We start from the raw sequence: 17783 nt of genomic DNA, 5'->3' as shown, positions 1-17783 counted from the left end.
TCCCCGGCGGGTGAGCCCTTCCTGCTGCCCGGGGAGCGCGTGAGCAACTCCCCTGAAGTTCATGGTTCGCCTCCTGAGCGGTGCCCTGCCCTCCCGCCAGCTCCCAGTGTGGGCACCATAAAGTCGGTCGATCCTCTAATGTCTGCATCTGCAACAAGGTCGCTGTACGAGCACTTTTCAGTCACAGGGGACGACAGGGGACAGAACGCTTGGTGTGCTGACCCACAAGGGGCAGGACACAGGCCATCTGCCTCTTCTCAAGGCTGCCGCGAGCCTCTGTGGGTCAGCCTGGCTCTCTCTTGTGTCCCTGCTGAATCAGGGGTAATAGAATATCTTGTCCTGATCGTAGCCCCAGGGCAGGATCTGCTACCCTCTTAACCCCGGAGACTGACTGACCCCGGGCATCTCCCTGCTGGTGTGGTGGATGGACACACTTGGTCCCCACCAGTGATGAGCCCATGCCCGGCACCACAAAACACGAAAAGGGGCCTCAGACACAGCTCTGGCTTCCCCGCCACTGTTGCCCTATTACGACACAGAGACTGAGTTGCGGCCTCATTCATAGGGGCAGCCTGGCCTCTGAGAAGTGTACATGACCTCAAACTTAAATACGTGCCCGTTTAGATCAGCTAATTGGTACAATGTCACAAAAGAGACGGGGCTTGTCACTTTGAGAGTCTATCGCTATCAGAGAGGCTCTCAGTGTCTGGGACCTACGCAGCAGACATCTCATTATGCTGCAATCAACCCAGCATCATTACTCTGACTCTCTTCAACTTCCTTCTCTATACAAAGCGATGCTGAGCTTTCTACCCATCTCTGCTCTTTTTGAACTTACTCCACTGATGTCAAAGAATAAATGGATCTAAAAAAAAAATAATAAAAGAAATCAGGTTCAGGATTAAGAAGAAGCAGCCACATAATCAAAGAGATTTGAGGGTTTAAAAGTTCAGGGAGCGATACTTTTAGACCAGTACCACTTTTCTCCAACCTCTTCAGGTTAGAATTAATACCCCAGATGACCCCGCCCCCCAAAGCTTAACCCAATGGAATGAGAGTTCAAGCACTTAAAGGAACATGTGAAGAAGCAGAATTACCATCTTCCTGCTCAAAAGCTACTGACAAGGGTGTGATCTGATGGGAAGGGTTTATTTCTGGAAAGTCAGCACTGTGTCAGGTTAACTCTTGTCCTCAGAAAACTGCTGCCTCCACAGCCCCCCAAGTCTGAAGAGGTGGTGAGACTAGAAAGTGCTTAGTAGCTCAAAAAGGCACTCACGGTGCGTCAGCCTCCAGAAAAGTTGCACGTTTGCAAACTCGCTAGAGTCACCTTATGAATCACTACTCTCATTTGTGCTCAGCTCACTCGGGCAACCGCAATTCTGCTTGTATTCCAAATAATGATTTTACCCAGGGGAGAAGGCTGTTTGGAGTGACTGTGGCAACGGTTTCAATGCTGGTGTTTGTCAGCACGGAGCTTGGTGTTTTATATACTATTCCAAAAACTAATGGAATAATAAGAGGTCACAGAGACACTGTGGAAGCACAGCTAATTTTTTTCCTGCCTTAGCGTAGAAACATGAGCTCTCCTATTTATTCTGCTGCAGTTGCTGAACGCGCCCACCGCTTACGATCCCCTGGAGGTGTTCCTGTATGTATGTGTTCCTCACAAGGGAAGCAGGGCCCCTGCTGCTTCCAACCCCATGGGCAACAGGGTCTCTTGGTACGCACACTCTATGCTCTACTCTACGGCAAACAGAAAAACGTGGTGCTTCCCAGAGGTCTACGTCAGCCGAATCAGCTACGTTTTTGCATTAGCTGCGATCAAAGAGGTTGGGAAATTCAGTATGGTTTGCAGCCTGCCACACACCGAAAGTTAGGTCCGGTTAGGGCCTCTCCTTCAACTAATAGCCAGGACCAACCGTCTCGCCATTCCTCCATCCATCCGTCTATCCACCCGTCCATCCTCCAACCATTATTTTTTCCTACGTGCCTACTATATGCTAGCCATTCTACTATATGTGGGTCCCTAACCTTGAGGAGGCTGCAGTTAAGCGAGGGGAAGAGGTCTCTATACATCAGTGCTACCCAAATGCTGAGGGCCGCTAGAAGAGATCATCAAGTGGTGTGCAAAGCGCCTTAATGCACGGTCTTCCCTTTGGTCCCATGATGTGCCCTATGCTCTGGCCAAATCAGACAACTGGCCCGGCCTCAAATATACCACAGCAACTTGTGCCACTGCGCTTTTGACTATAATATCCTCTACCTATTTTAATACTTTTGCTCTGAATGCAGTTACCTATGTTCCTCTGATTCCTCTCTCTGCGGCCAATCGTTCCACAGGTACGTATGGAGTATATATGTGTGGCCGCACTGAGCCAGGTCCTGGGACACACTAGGGAACAAGGTGGCCTTGAGGCCAGCTATCTCCAACAGTACCATTCATGCTTGTTTGACTAAACAGATACGAACACAAACTCAATGTCAATGGAGTCCTTCTCGGGCTCAAGGAGCAGGACAGGAACAGAAAGAAACATGTACCCGCCCAATCCTGTTGATCGCTGGTCATAGATTGCTCTCGGGCGTGGCTTCTCTCGTATCTCCAAGTAGGCACATATTCCAGAGTGGCTAAAGCTCTCCCAGATACCCAAGAGCAGGGCATCCGAGAAGCCTGTGGGCAGAAGGCCAGAGACACAGGGTACAGTTGAGGGGAGGTGCTTCTAAGATCTACCTGGTGCAAATGGTTTCCACAGCAGCGTCTGCCAGTAGGAATAAGTGGTGGAGGCTATGTGCTGGGGTGTGAGAGGTCCACAAGACAGGGCAGAAGACTCAGAAACCTGCTCTCCTGCTGTGCGGAGGCTGTGTTGACCGGCCAGCAGTCAAACACGTATGGATAGCCCTTTCTTCCGCTGCTAACCCTGGTGAATGGCACTGAGACAGGCAGGGACCCTCTGGCTGGGGACCCCACGAGAATAACAAAGAGGGGTGCTTTAGGGTTCGATTTGAAGTCTGAATTTATAAAGTATACAGAACAGTTTCTTATGTTGGTTGTAAGAAATCCCCTGTGAGCAAACCGAAGCCTGTGACTTGTCTCCGTTGCCTAACAGATGGGATGAGAAGTACGGGACAAAATCTCTCCCGGTGAGGTAGGGAACCTAGTAGAAGCTTCTAGTCCAGTGTCTCCACAGAGCCCTTTGGGTGTAGTCCCGGGCAAGACTGCTGCTTGTGGATGCTTCCCGTGACCACTGTAATGACCACAGACTTAGAGGAAGTACAAACAACATGGCTTAGCAACATTCACCCAGCCCCATGTCACGCACCCTTCTGATAAAATGGACAAAACTCTGGAATGAGATAACTGTGACTTTGGTAGGATTGCCCTTGGCCTCTACCAGAGATCCACATTTCTCAGTAATCGCCACTGTGGCACAGGTAGTATCTCTCCTACTTATACTGACTTCTAGGAATTTCCAGCTCTGTCGGTCATATGTCCAGGCTTCTATATTAGCATAGTCTAAGAACTTCTTTCCTTCTTTCCTTCCTTCCTTCCTTCCTTCCTTCCTTCCTTCCTTCCTTCCTTCCTTCCCTCCTTCCTCCTTCCTTTCTTCCTTCCTTCCTCCCTCCTTTGTTCATTCCTCCCTCCCTCCTTCATTCATTCCTCCCTCCCTTCCTCCTGCCTTCCTTCCTCTCTCCCTCCCTCCCTTCCTTCCTCCCTCCCTCCCTTCCTTCCTCCCTCCCTCCCTTCCTTCCCAATTTTCCAGCCCCTACTCCACCCGAGGCAGGTGCCGGTCTCTCTTAATGTTTGAAGCTGAATATCTGCTGACTTCACACATAATGCCCAACGCGACACGTTTTGCCAAGTGACTTTTTAACCTCCAGAAGAAAATCTCCATGTGAGAGCGCAATAGTAAGGTTGTTTACAAAAGGAAACATTTCCTTCCATACACACTCAAAATGATTTTTCGAACTCAGCCAATGGGGCACACAACTATCGATCAGAGTGTAAGGAAGGGAAGTGATCCCTCTAGAATCTAGAGCAATATTAACAAAATTGTTGTGATCCAATCAGCTGGTGCATGCAGGCTGCCCACGGGGGTGGCCTTCATTGCCCCGTGTCACCACGGGGGTTAATGCTGCTTTCAAGGCTGGAAGAGAGCTTTTAGGGGACTCTCCAGACATGCTGGTGACTGACAGCCGGAACAGGTGATTAGGCATGGCGGAGGAACATATTGGAAATTCTTATTGCTTTTGTGATTAAGAGATGGTGGAGTCCCCGAGGAAATAAAAGCCTGGTGTTGAGATGAAGTCTGTGAGCCCTCAGAGGAGGACCCAGGAGCTAGCCTCCCTGCTCCTCTGGGCTTTCTCTCTGGAGCAGAGCTTACTGAAGTCTCCGCACCTGTCTCCTGTAGAGGGGGGCGCAGGTAAGTAACTCAGTTGGGCTTTAGCGCGCTAACAGAGCAGCACGGGTTGACACGTGTGGTCCCCAGATGTGATCTCACCAGCTACTGGGAGCAGGGCATTCTAGGCTAGAGCCTCTAACTAGCTCAGGTTAATCTGGGTTAATCAACAGCCCTCTCTCCATCCACATGAAAACAATTAATCTGTATCTCTATGGGTACAGACAGGGCACCCTCGGGGATACGTTAGCTGTCCTGTGCGAATGGAGGCAGGCAAGGAGTGTTCCCGAAATGAGGCCAACTCATCTCAGGCCCTCTTCCCAATGCCACAGAAGGCTACCATGGGCCTTGCTTGGTGACTATGTTTTCGTCATTTTAGAGGGCAGGGAGGAAGACCTCCCTTGTCGGGCTGAGGTGTATTGAAAATAGCCGACTGGAGGGCATAGTCCTGTTCGAAGCCGTGTGGGCGGTCAGAGCCCTACTTTTCAAGCTTCACCTTACAAACCATTCATCCAGGGTTGAATGTCGATTCAGATTCACCAGGTCTTGGATGCAGGGAGGGCTAAGGTTCTGAACCTTGACCAAACTCCCAGAGTGCCTGCTGAGGCTGATCTGGGGAGTGCACTTGGAGTATTAGGTGCCAGACCACATCTCAGCTGCATTTCGTCGTCCCGCTGCCCTACACCTCAGAGCCAAGTTAACATTTACTGAGTACTTTGCAAACCCCTCCCTGGTTTACTGATGAGGAACTTGAGGCCTTACTGGGTTCCTGACTAGGATACCCGGTCTAGGTCACGGGGCTGAATTCAAACCTAGGAACACAGATCTCAGATCACATGCCTAAGAGTGTTGATCCTGTCTCAGAACTCCCGCGCACTCCATTTGCAAAGACTGGAGTCACTAGGCGTTCTTCCCTCCCACGCACAATGCACCCGGCCGGCTTCAGCCACCAAAATGCTGGTTACAACGCAAGAGGGGTCCTCCCTCTTCTGCTTCCGCCCATGCTGAGAGCACCGGAGTGACCTCAGCACGGCCAAGAGAAATTTTCCAGCTCTGAAAATTAACGGAGGTGACAAGTTAAGTAAATTATTTGGTTTGGAAAACAAACAGCTGGTAGGAAATGTGCTTTTTCCCAAATAAAGATTTCAGATGCCTGTCAGGGGTGTATTGATCTACTGGTGGGAACGAAGGCGGGCAGGGAGGGGTTATTCGTGAGCAATGAGATATATGCACCTGTTCCCACAAGTGGCCACAGTGTGGTAGGCTGAGAGGCCACCACCTCCGTGAGTCACGCACAAAAGCGGATTTGCCGTGCAGATCCGTTGAGTCTGAGCTCTTGTGGTAAATGTGCATTTGGAGTCATTTGCGACTGCTTAAAAAGCCACTGCGTTGTTCTCTGTAGCGGGCCTACTCTCGTAGGAAAGGGGGAACTGGTGTCACCCACAGACTGTGAACTCGCTTACAGTGAGTGCTTGAGTGACGCCGTAACCCTGAGACGTGACAGTTAATGCTTGGTAGCCGGTGCCCTGGAGGAGGTGTGGGCTCACCACCCATCTCCACAGCAGTATTTCCAGGTCCGAGCACAGAGGGCTCCGCTAAGCAATGAAACCAGGCTGAGTTGGCTTTCACAGAGATATTAAAAAAGAATTCGAGGGGCACCTGGGTGGCTCAGTCGGTTAAGTGGCCAACTTCGGCTCAGGTCATGATCTTGTGGTCGGTGAGTTTGAGCCCCGTGTCGGGCTCTGTGCTGACCGCTCAGAGCCCGGAGCCTGCTTCTGATCCTGTGTCTCCCTCTCTCTGACCCTCCCCCATTCGTGCTCTGTCTCTCTCTGTCTCAAAAATAAACATTAAAAAAAAAAAAAGAATTCGATTCCCATACGAATGGGAATGCTGAGGTCAACCCTGTGTCTGCCTCCCCCATCCATGCCCCCACATCCCCCAGAAGAAATTTGAACCTGGGAAGGATTGAGGAAACTGTTGAACTGTAATGGAAATGTTAACTCCTTTGGCCTCCCTAGAAGTTGGGCACTCAAGACAGACAGTATCAGAGTGGTTCTTAAGAGAACAAAGCAGGCACAGCGGGAGTCAGACGGACTCGGCTTTGAATCTAAGCTTTACCAATTCCTAGCAATGGGTCTTGGGCAAGTCACTCAAGCTCAGCTCAGTTTCTTCATCTTAAATAAGGAGACTATGTCACAGTATGACTAAAAACACTTAGCACAGAGCCTGGACTGTGTTTAACTACCCAATAAACCACTGTCATTATTCTTTGGTTATCTTTGTTATTATAATGATTCTTATCAATAGGCTGGTGTGGGGGGGGGGGGTGGGGAACAAAGGCGTGTGGTGCCCCGCAAATGGTAAATCTCCAATCCGGTGTGGCCTCTTACTTAAAGATGCATATAAACTGTGGCCTCGAGTCATTTGAAAACACAAAAGAGTGTATATACATCATACTTTCTACTAATAAGCGTTTTCTGTTCAATTTTTCTATCGCAAGTGCTGTAAAGTCTTCGGGGTCTGCAGAAGAACCCCCACAGGGTTAAAATGCTGTCCTTTATTTTACAGGGGGTAAGGCACACCTGTGAGTTACAACCCCTAATGCGGTTCAGTTTAAAGACAACAAAGTCATTTTCATGCATGACTGCTCTTCGCTTCGTTAAGGAGTGAGAACGGGCTGTTACTAGAATGTCAACACAACCAGCCCTCTCTGAAGCTTAGTGTATCTGCAAGTATTTTTACATTTCCAGTGCTTTTTATTTGTTTCTCCAAGCGCATAAAGACGCGGCCGTGGTTAATTTTCAGGATTCGAAAAACACTTCCCTTCAGTCTTTCTGGAGAAAACCACTACCGCTGGGGGGTGACTGGAGCTTCGCTCCCCAACAGTGAAAACCTGGGCCCCCATACCTTCTGTGGTTGTTTGCATTTCGCCATGGAATGATTTAATTGCTCTCATGACCCGAGTTCACGAACCAGGGAGAATTTTCCAGCAAGGAAAAGGGCCTGTCAGCTGGAAAATGGCAGAGATGCCGCGGTGGCTCCTTGCCTGTGTGGCCCATGACTAGCGGGGGCCTTTTTCTCTCCCCTCCCAGCTTTGCTGAGCATTCTCCCTCCCCGACACCCTCCCCCCCCCCCCCCCCCGGGGCGGGCGAGCGGCTTCCTTCCACATTCCAGCCGCATTAGGAAAGCAGAGCTTCTTATGGGTTCACGCAGCCATCTCTGTAATCTTTCTCTCCTCCTGGAGGCATGAATAATTTTAATATTGCCAATCCCTAAAAATCTATTCTTTCTTGCCTGTCTTTTCTCTCCCCTCCCTCTTTGCAGTGTGGAGTATCATTATCCAGCAGTACTGATAAGAGGATAATGAAACAATCCTTTCTCAACCGGCTCAGGTGGCTGTCAGACTAAAATGACACCATCCGTACATCCTTGACATGCTACCCCAAGCTAATTGATGGCAAACAATGGTAACTGTCACCTGTGCACTAAGACAAAGAAAACACACTCGTGTCACCTGATGGGAGAGCTACCTGGCAACCGATGAACAAATGTGTTAGAAAGACGTTCCATTAAGGTAAGAGAGGGTACATCTCTGAAGAACATGCCTATTAACTTTGAGCTTAAGAGCGCTGCTGTTCACTGGGGAGCAGAAATAAATAAGGTAAAATGAGAATTTATTGATGTCTGGACAGTTACATGAATATTCAGGTTCTCTTACAAATAGATATTCCCACATGAGCTCCAAACTTCTGTGTAGGCTGCCCAATTACATTTCCACATCATGCAGCTGGATTTACAGCCAGGGAAGAGGTTATTAGTATTTGGAAGAGGACTTATGCTTACATGCCCTTCTGGAAGACGCTGCGATACGACCAGAAGATAATGGCTGAAGTCATCCAGGCAGATGCCAAAGGTTACCATCAAACGTCCCGAAATACCAGGTGTAATTAACTGCATGTCGGAAAAGCTCCTGAAACATGTGCCTTTCAGAACAAAGCCGTTTTGTTACAAGTGAAATGGCGTCTCCTGGCACCTCTCTCAACTTCTCTGGGACCAACATTTCAGGCAGCCCCTCTTGGGTCTTTCCAGACCACGAAGGACTTATCCAACCTCAAATCTCATACCTTATCGTTCTTCCTTTCACCTCCCAACCCACTTACTCACTCACAGAGAGTCAGTTACACAGCAAGTCAGGAAGATAATGTGAACAAGGAGTACCCTGGGAGAAATTCGGTACTGCCACTATGTGTTACGCCATCCCCCGTTTTGAAGAGAGGAGGAGAGCAGTCAGAAAGGAGAAAGATGGTGCTGGTATGGAGAACCATTCTTGGAAGCTCTTACAGGAATGGCCCTCATCTCCGTTTTTGGAATAAAGTCCGATCTGGCCCCAAAAACCCATGTTAGTGAAAAAAAATACTCGGTTCTCTGGCTCCTCATTACTTACCCCTTAGTTGCCTCCTACCTGTACCTTGTTGACCCCAAAAGAGGTCTCCTCCCTTTTAGATGCTACCAAGACAACCCCGCCCACTCCACTTCCATGCGGTTTCTAAAATCATTTCACAGACAAGGCTTCTTGGAAACAGATACGGAGCACATACAGCCAATCCAATTTGTAACGCAATTTTCTTCTGGCCAACGCAAGGGCTAGTTACCAACCCTGAGCTCTCCCAAGAGACCGCTCGGTAAAATGGAGTCACAACAGCCCTTTTGGGGAATTTAGGAACCACGGTTTGCAATGACCACTGGCCCTGGGCAAAAATGCACAGAAGAGGAATATGGTTTTGTTAGGACTCCAGAGAAGCCAAAGAACCCCCTTTCCTCCTTTTCTATACTTTGCCCACAAAGTGGACGATTTTCTCACTTCTTCTTCAGGTGCCCAGTATCACCTCCTAGATTACTCTCAGTGTAGACAGACTCTGATAAGTCACTGACATGTTACCAGGAATTATGCCCATTTATAACCTTTCTTAAGGAACTTAAAAGCTTTTCCCTACCTGTTGAATGGAGTGTTCAGTCTCGGGTTATATGAATTTCCAGCATCCTTATTGTTAGTTAGAAAGTGTATTTGGAGGAAGTAGGCATGCTTCCTAAGCTTAGTCTTTCACAATTTTCCTTTTCTCCTGGGCATCAATGTGTTAGTCTACAAGAGGCCCGAATCTTAGAAAACACACTCCTTGATATTTGAGGGTTTAAGCCTCTTCTCTTTTTAGGAAAAACAGACCTTAGTGGAGTTTAACTGTGACAGCTCTCTGTGATATCCTTGTCAGCCCTGGGGTCACCATAACCAGAACTGAGTCCTGCCTGTCTTCTGGCAGCCTCTTCCTAAGCGGTGGCCACATTACTGAGGGCTTAATTCCCACCATGGCCCAAGGTTGTCTCTGCAGATAGCTGCTTACCATGGGAAGACTTTAACAGTAGTAACTCCATTGTGGAGCCCCTACCTTTGGGCTTCCGCAGACTATCTGGGGGAGGACAGGAGCGCTGGGTAACAGGCAGCACAAGTGGTATGGATACCTTCAAATGAAAGAGCTCTGCTGTGTGACCTGTTTTAAATATTGGGTCTTACGCGAATCTCTGCAAACCCAGGGGCTGGAAGACTACTCAGGTATTTGCTAAATCGAAAATACTATGGTGATCAAAAAACCTATGTGTACTGGCAGACTTTTAAGACAAAATGTGATCAGACATATGGAAGCCACAAGCTTCTTTGATTTCAGTCAGTCATTGACGAAGGTCCCAGATATAAGCGGAAAGCAGAATTTGGCAAACCTGTTGTGTAAAGGGCCAGAGACTAAATATTGCAGGCACTGCTAGCAACAGGCAATGTCCTCAATTCTGTGAGCAACTATTCTCACCTAAGAGCCAAGAGTCTTTTTTACATTTTACATTTAAAAACCTTAAAAACATCCTTAGCTCTCAGGCCATGCAAAAACAGGAGGCAGGCGGGCCATATATGGCCCGTGGTATGAGAAATTATCTGTTGCATGCTAACTCCTAAGAACCATCATGAAAAGACTGTGGAACTATTTTTGAAATATGGAAACCAAATTTGAGGGAAGCAAATAGTCAAGAATAGTTTTCTAGACACCTTAGGGTCTATTTTGAGATAAATTGCACGGCCTGGAGAGTCTATTTACAAAACAGGATCAGGAAGGACCAAGGCTATGCCTCAGCAAGGCTGACACAATGATGGTGTAAAACTGCACTGATTGAGGCCATCAATCCCGCTTCTTCCTTCTGCCATCTACCCCACCCTCACCAACCCACTGCTGAGTAAGTTTGCTTCTCAACCCAGCGCCCTGGGACTCTGTATGACCAGCCCGTGCGTACTTCCACTCTTCATAGCAACAACCACCAAAGAAGTCTAAGTCAGGGGCGCCTGGGTGGCTCAGTCGGTTAAGCGTCTGACTTCGGCTCAGGTCATGATCTCACGGCTCATGAGTTCGAGCCCCACCTCGGGCTCTGTGCTGACAGCTCAGGGCCTGGGGCCTGTTTTGGATTCTGCGTCTCCCTCTCTCTCTGCCCCTTCCCCACTCGTGCTCTGTCTCTGTCCCTCCAAAATAAACAAACGTTAAAAAAACATATAAAGATCTGAAAACACGTCTCAAAATATGGGAGTTCTAAGTCCTCACCTTGACTTGAATTCTTCTCAAAAGGAACACTTTATCTTAGGACAGCGATTTCTGAACTTCAGGTGGTGGTACCCAGGACTATGAGGAATGGAGAGGAGGGGTTCTGGTCTCCATCACAGACATGGGCTCAGTCTAGGGGTCATTCTCTAAGTGTTTAAGCAAAGAGGACGGAAAAGAGAAAGGAACATATGCCAGCTACAGAGAGCATAACGAACTCTTACATGCGTTCTCCCTTAATGCCTGTTTCAGTCCTAAGGAGCCACTATTCTTACCACCGATTTAGAGAAGAGGAGAAGTAACCTCCCCAGAGAGGAAAGCCAGGATTGGAGCTCACATCTAGCTCCGCGTTCTTCCTGCCAGACCACACTACCTCTAAAACACAAACACAAACAGAAAACATACTACGTTTGAATTAAAACAATCAATACTTATCAAGACACAATTTTGACAGTGTGATTTCAGAGGCACTGCCGCCCAAGTGATGGGCTTCTGATTCCAACTGGCTTTTCTTTAGAGACCTACAGTGCATTTCCTTAACTCATAAAATGTTATGTGAAGTGCCGAACAAATAAAAATATGAAGAACCGTATTTCAGTTTTCTTTTCATCTACTCAATATGCCGATCAAATTCCCAATCTGTTCAGGCTTCCATATTTTCCCTGTTTCTTAAATGGGACTGACGGGTAATTTCTGGCACCTTTTCCCTATCTGCTTGACAGAACTGTAACATATACTGTCCTCGGATCTGGATAAAAGCAACAACAAAAATTACTAATAGACGCTGAACACGTGCCATGTGCTAAGTACTATTACAAGAGCTCTGTCATTTAATCCATCAACTGACCTCAGGAAGAGAGAAGTAAATTTGAATTGGAGAAGTAACATGCCCACTTGTAAGTGTTCTATTTGAGCACAGATTGACTACATAGATGATCAGAGGTATATTAAAAAAAAAAAAAAAAAACGTGGCCAATGATATGACTTAAGAAAAGAGATACTAGGGGTGCCTGGGTGGCTTAGTTGGTTAAGCGTTTGATTCCTGATTTCATCTCAGGTCATGATCTCATGGTTCATGAGTTCGAGCCCCGCATCGGGATCTGCACTGACAGCATCAAGACTGCTCGGGATGCTCTCTCTCTCTCTCTCTCTCCCTCTCTCTCTCGGCCCCAACCCCTGATCGCACTCTATCTCTCAAAAGAAATAAATGAACTTTAAAAAGAAAAAAGAATAGATACTCAGTATTGCCCATCCTTACATTTGTACAGATAAATATGACCCCAAACTGCCTTACTACTTCAGAACTATGGACCTTAGATCGCTACCTTACCAATCAGAACGTCTTCAGGGGCAGCTGACACATGACATTTTTCATGAGGTGCATCCCTGTCTCAGAAAAATGTGACAAGCATCCCTGTGGGCCAGTCTGAGGAGCAAGCTCCTATGCGTGCTGACGACAGCCTTTCCCCTTTTCCCTTGAATAGTGAACCAACAGCCCCTCCCCAAAGGCAGAAGCAGGACTTTCATGGAATCCCCAGGGAAAGGTTGCAGGGAAGATTGTAAAACTCGACTTCTTAGGGTGTGAGTGGGCGTTAACAGAGCTGCTGGACAGAGCAGAAGCCAAGACGGGAGCAGCTAAATTCACAGAGACCTGGGCTGGAGTTGGAAGAGGTTGAGGCCAAGGTAGCCACTAGAAATGGTGTCATGAGCGTGAATGAAGCTAGCACAGCCTTGAAATGTAGTGGGAAAACTGAGTTAAGAGGCTAAGGAGGAAGCTGAAACTTCTGAGAAGTCAAGGCGGGCTGTTAAGGCGGCCTTGACGGTGTGAGTCATGGCCAGGGCGCCTGAGTGGGGCAGATCATTCTCTGACAGTATTAAGGAAGATACAATAAAAGCCAGTCTTCCGAGACACGGCTGTTGGTCACCCGGAACGAGTCGTTTCCACAACTACTCTCTTTATGCAGTGCCTGCAACATGTTTTCTTCTTTTGTTAACAGTAAAACATGGCAAATAATGTCCAAGCTGATTCAGTAATGTCCTTCACTTTTGAGTTTTATGCTATTCACGTTTATTTTCAGGGCTAAGACAAGTGTAAAGAAATGAACTCTCACTGCGACTACAAGCACCCGGAAAAGGCCCACTTTCCTTTTTTCTTTATTCTTCACGGGAAAGAGACAGGTCTACCCATTCCTCTGTTTCCTCGGAAGGTTCATTCGAAGCAGAAGGTCAGGACTTCAGACCCGGGAGTTGGGCCCAAGCCTTCCTCACTGCAAAGCTAATGAGTTCCTCATTCCAGGAATTCTATCCTGAATTCTCCGTCTTGCCCTCTGCATCCGTCTCCTAAGACCTATTTGTGGGTACACTTCGAAGTAAACACAACCTTTCCTTCTCACACCCATTTGAATGCCAGCAAAATAACATGGAATGAGAAAAGAAGAAATAGTAGCATAAAGACAACCAAGACTTTGTTCGATGGGGATAAAGCCACAACCAACCCAGCGTCACGACTTCCCTTTCCTCCACGAGGTGTGGAATTATTTTTGCTCATCCACAAAAAATAATTTTACAGCAAAAACCTGTACGTATTATAAAACTGAATAATTCAGCTTAATCTTGCGTGAAAAACTAACATCAATACAAGGGAGTAAGTGGATATGGAAAACGGAAGCACCAAATTAAGCAGCTTGCAAACATATAAAGTCATTAACATTAGCCTGCATACATACAAATGTGCCCTGTGCTGGCTGGGAATCAGAATTTTAATTTTCTTCAGTTGAGCGGTTACAAGATCTCACTCTTAATCAAAATATGAGTAATGCCATTGTAACAGTGGTGGGGGTGGGGGGAGACGAGCTTAATATCTACTGATAGATTTTCCTTAATGAGAAACAGAAATGTATACTATGGGGCAATTTTTTTTTCACTATTTGATTCAGTTGTATTATCTTTGTAAGCATTTAATCATAAGTTCCAGAGAAGCATTATTCTATTTATCATTGCAAATATATGGCATATCACCTATATGTTAAACTGTCTTTTGTGGACAGATTTCCATCACATGGTTTTCATGCGTACATTTTAAGATTATTATTTTTTAAAGTTTCACCTTTACTGACATATAAGATATATAATACTGATATATAAGACTGTAAGATATTTCCAACTGTACCTCGTGGTAATTTGGTATACTATCTGTCTAGACACTGCGAAAGGTTCTCTCCATTTAGTTAATGATGGGCAATTCTTATTGTAACTCCCACCAGTCAAAACTGAGATTATATTCTGCTATAACACTCCCACATTTCATGATCCAGAGCAATAGTTTTCGAAGCGTTGTTCCTGGACAAGCAGGACCCAGTGTCGCCTGGGAGTTGGTTAAAAATCCCCAGCAGAAATTCAAATTCTTGGGACTAGCTCAGAGCTACTGAAACGGAAATTCTGGGGGTGGGGCTCAGAAATCTGTATTTTCACGGGTCTTCCAGGTGACCTAATGCACACAAACAGACTGGCTCAGGGCCAGGGAAGGTGAAATCTACAGGTTAATGCTGTCATTGCCTGCAACGGAGAAGAGCGAGGCTTGCTCCTACCGTTACGGATTTTCCAATCCAACTTGGTAGATAAACCGCAGATGTGTGGGATGTTAAGAACAATACAAGAGTTTGACGAGCAGTTCAAGGCAATGTCAGAAGAGACGCGGAAAAGACATTGCCAAACGTTTCCCTTTAAATCACTTCTGTAACCCCAGTGTCCACCTCCTTCTGTCCACTGCTGGGTCCAAGTCGTTCTGTCCCTTTTTCACCTCTGGTGAATTCTAAGCAAATCACTGCTTTTGAAGATCGTGCAAGCAATATCTATTGCCTTTTTTATAATGCTCTATGCCTGCTTTTATTTAGATCATGTTATTTGATCTTTGCAATTCTGTAAAGTTTAACCCATTGGGAAATTCGTGTGTCAATTTAGAACTTCTAATAAAGTCCCTAAGTTAACAACCACTTTTTGAGAGTAGACGGTACGAGGCACTTTCCTATAAAAATATTTCTAGCCCCTACAATTCTGTAAGCTGTCCTGAGATAGCAAATATATTCAACCTAAGAACACAGAAAAGGTATTAAAACATATACCACAAAATTACATTATAATGCAACATTAACCATTTCATGAAGTATGTTAAATCCCGCATGGATTTCATATGGTGCTATTTATTACAAAATGTGGTGATATTGTGAGCGGGAAGGCTTCATTTCCCCATAAGAAGGGTGAGGGGAAGGGAATGACAATATATGACTTCAAAATTCCTGCCCTAAAATAAGCCTATTTTTCCTTCAATAATTCCCTATAATATCTGAGCATCGCACTTCTATATCCTCCTGAAAAATCTAACGTTGCATTCAAAATTTTAAAAATTCAAAAGAACTTGCAAATTCTAAAACATGATCATTTTATATCTCAGTATTAGTGGCACCAATAAAATCCCACCATTCTTGCATATTTCCTTGTTCTAGGTGCATCAGTTCCTCACTCGATGGGTGATTTCCATGGGACTCAAACACCTCAACCACACTGGCCTCTACGGTGTCTTTATGGCTCAGGCCATCGGCAAAGACCACGTTTTATTGAATCTGTAGTACAGTTTCGATCTGGAAGGAGCCATAAGCTTGGTGACCACCTATGGTACAGATCACCCGCCATACAGCATGCTTTGTTAGTGAACAGACTCTCAACCAAGAGCAGGCAGTGGTCCAGGCTGTCCATGGTGCTGCAGACTCGTCATTCGTGCATTCCTCTGCTTCATGAGTTCATTGAGGAAGCTGACGAGACTTTCTTCACAGGCATTAAGCCTTGGAAGTGGCAGTCACCCCTTGATCTACTGGCTGTGAAATACTTCTCCCTCAGATTATCAGCTAAATTACCTAAATTTATAGGCTAGCCTGAAGCATTATCTAGATATCTAGGGCACAGAACTTCTGAACAACAGGGCAGAGGAGGTGAGGGAGCCATCCTTGAGAATTGCTCATCACTGTCCCGGCCTTCCCATTAGGTCACAAGATTGCTCTCAGGTTGGCTCAGGATCGGGTCTAGGGACCCCGGGATTTTCAGGATAGTAGGCAAGTAAACACCTCAATTGAAAGTAGTCCGCAGCGTGAACTCAAGCGATATTTTGGCTGCTTGAACCTGGAACGCTATTTCCTTCCACGGAAATAAAAGCCTTTTCTGGAAATCCTTTCCAATCACATTCTCTGGAAACGCTGTCTCAATAAGGGAAGCCAACATGTTAGGAGACTTGTAAGATTTGCAGGTGTGAGAACTGCCACCTTTCCTGTTCTTAGTGCTCTGCAAACCATCCCTCTCTCGGAATCTCACAGATGGTTGTTTACTAAGCCAGTACAAAGGTCCATTTCCAAATCATGACTTCTGCAAACTGAGTCCTCAGTCTTGTGGCTTCTAGAAAATCCTGGTGCTCACTGCTGAACTGCCTCTGGTCCTACATCCATACGTATTCAACAGGTTTCCCTCAAAGTATTTTTCTGATACATCACTTTACTAGCACTTGGAATTGTAAGTGCTTAACAATCATTAAACAAATATTTCCTCGACTTTGTGTAACAGAACGTAAAAGGAAGGGCTCCGAGGGCTTTCACCATTTAGCCAAGTCTTTAGCTTTGTCAAATTCCCTTAACACTTAGGAGTTTACGCTAAACAAATTGATGAACAGCTTCAGTTTCCTTTGGCATTTTTCACTGTTTGGCTTCTTTCCACAGATCTGTAGTACAGGTTTGAAACTGGTAGGAACATGCACTCCTGACACGTGCATTTCTAGCACTTTTTTTCAGGGAGGTTTAACATTTTCCTTGTGTGGTTTTCCCTCCTGCTTTGTTCTGCTCTGGGTTTGCTGTGTATTCAGCAAAACAGAAGACTTCATCAATTTTTCAAAAGAGCAAGAACAAAGGAAGTAAAGTAGGACCGGAGGGACACAGGCATGAAGGGAGAAGGAGGGGGCATAAACTTTCACGGCAGTGCACTAACTCCAGGGGCAAAATTCCAAGAACACAGTTCAAGCCGGATGGTCACCTGCCTGTTCCAAACGTCTCCAGAGTCACAGAAAATTCAAGTCAACAGAAGATGCTCTGTTGATACTATGGCAGCTCGGGTTCCTATGCCCATCACGGAAGCTTGCCCGGCCACGGCTGGAGGCTCAAAGCTGGGAGCTCATAATCGTTTTGAAGACCACACATGGAAAAGTGTCAGGAGGAAGAAAAAAAAAAAAAAAAAAAAAGGAAATCTGTCTGGAGCGACGAAGCTGGTTCAACACAAATCTTAAAAAAAAAAAAAAACTTTAACCACACTCCCAGACATACAAAACACACATCAAGACAAACGTGCCTCCTCTGTTTGGGAAGTGAGCCATATCCTAGATGCCACACAGGGCAAAGGTACTATTGTTTTCCAAAGATAGAGATATCATGGCTTCCCAAACCCATTTCCAAGTTAAATGCAGTGAGACTAGCCCATTACCATCAACTCTCCATAGTGGATGTTGGGCCCGCTTTTCAATTGATTCTGGTTGGCTTCCACTCTTAACTATGGGGTCCCAGGTCTTTACGAAGGTCATGGATTTATGGACTGAGGGACTAGGAATTGCTATGTAGCCTGTCATAAACTGGTTGCTAATTTCATGTGCTAGAATAAATGTTCCTATATCAAATATTTGGCAAATCAAACAGACATATGTGCAAACAAAAACGAGTCACGCTTTCTCATG

The 17783-nt window shown here is 46.3% G+C and overlaps 1 protein-coding gene across 5 annotated transcripts in view; it reads right to left on the bottom strand.

The window, feature by feature from the left end:
- Window positions 1-17783, bottom strand: part of GLIS3 (GLIS family zinc finger 3) — a 448764-nt gene that overhangs the window by 49044 nt on the left and 381937 nt on the right. The window lies entirely within an intron of this gene.

This window comes from Leopardus geoffroyi, chromosome D4 (assembly GCF_018350155.1).
Source record: "Leopardus geoffroyi isolate Oge1 chromosome D4, O.geoffroyi_Oge1_pat1.0, whole genome shotgun sequence".
NCBI classification, from domain to species: domain Eukaryota; kingdom Metazoa; phylum Chordata; class Mammalia; order Carnivora; family Felidae; genus Leopardus; species Leopardus geoffroyi.
This window is presented reverse-complemented; position numbering and strand designations above follow the sequence as displayed.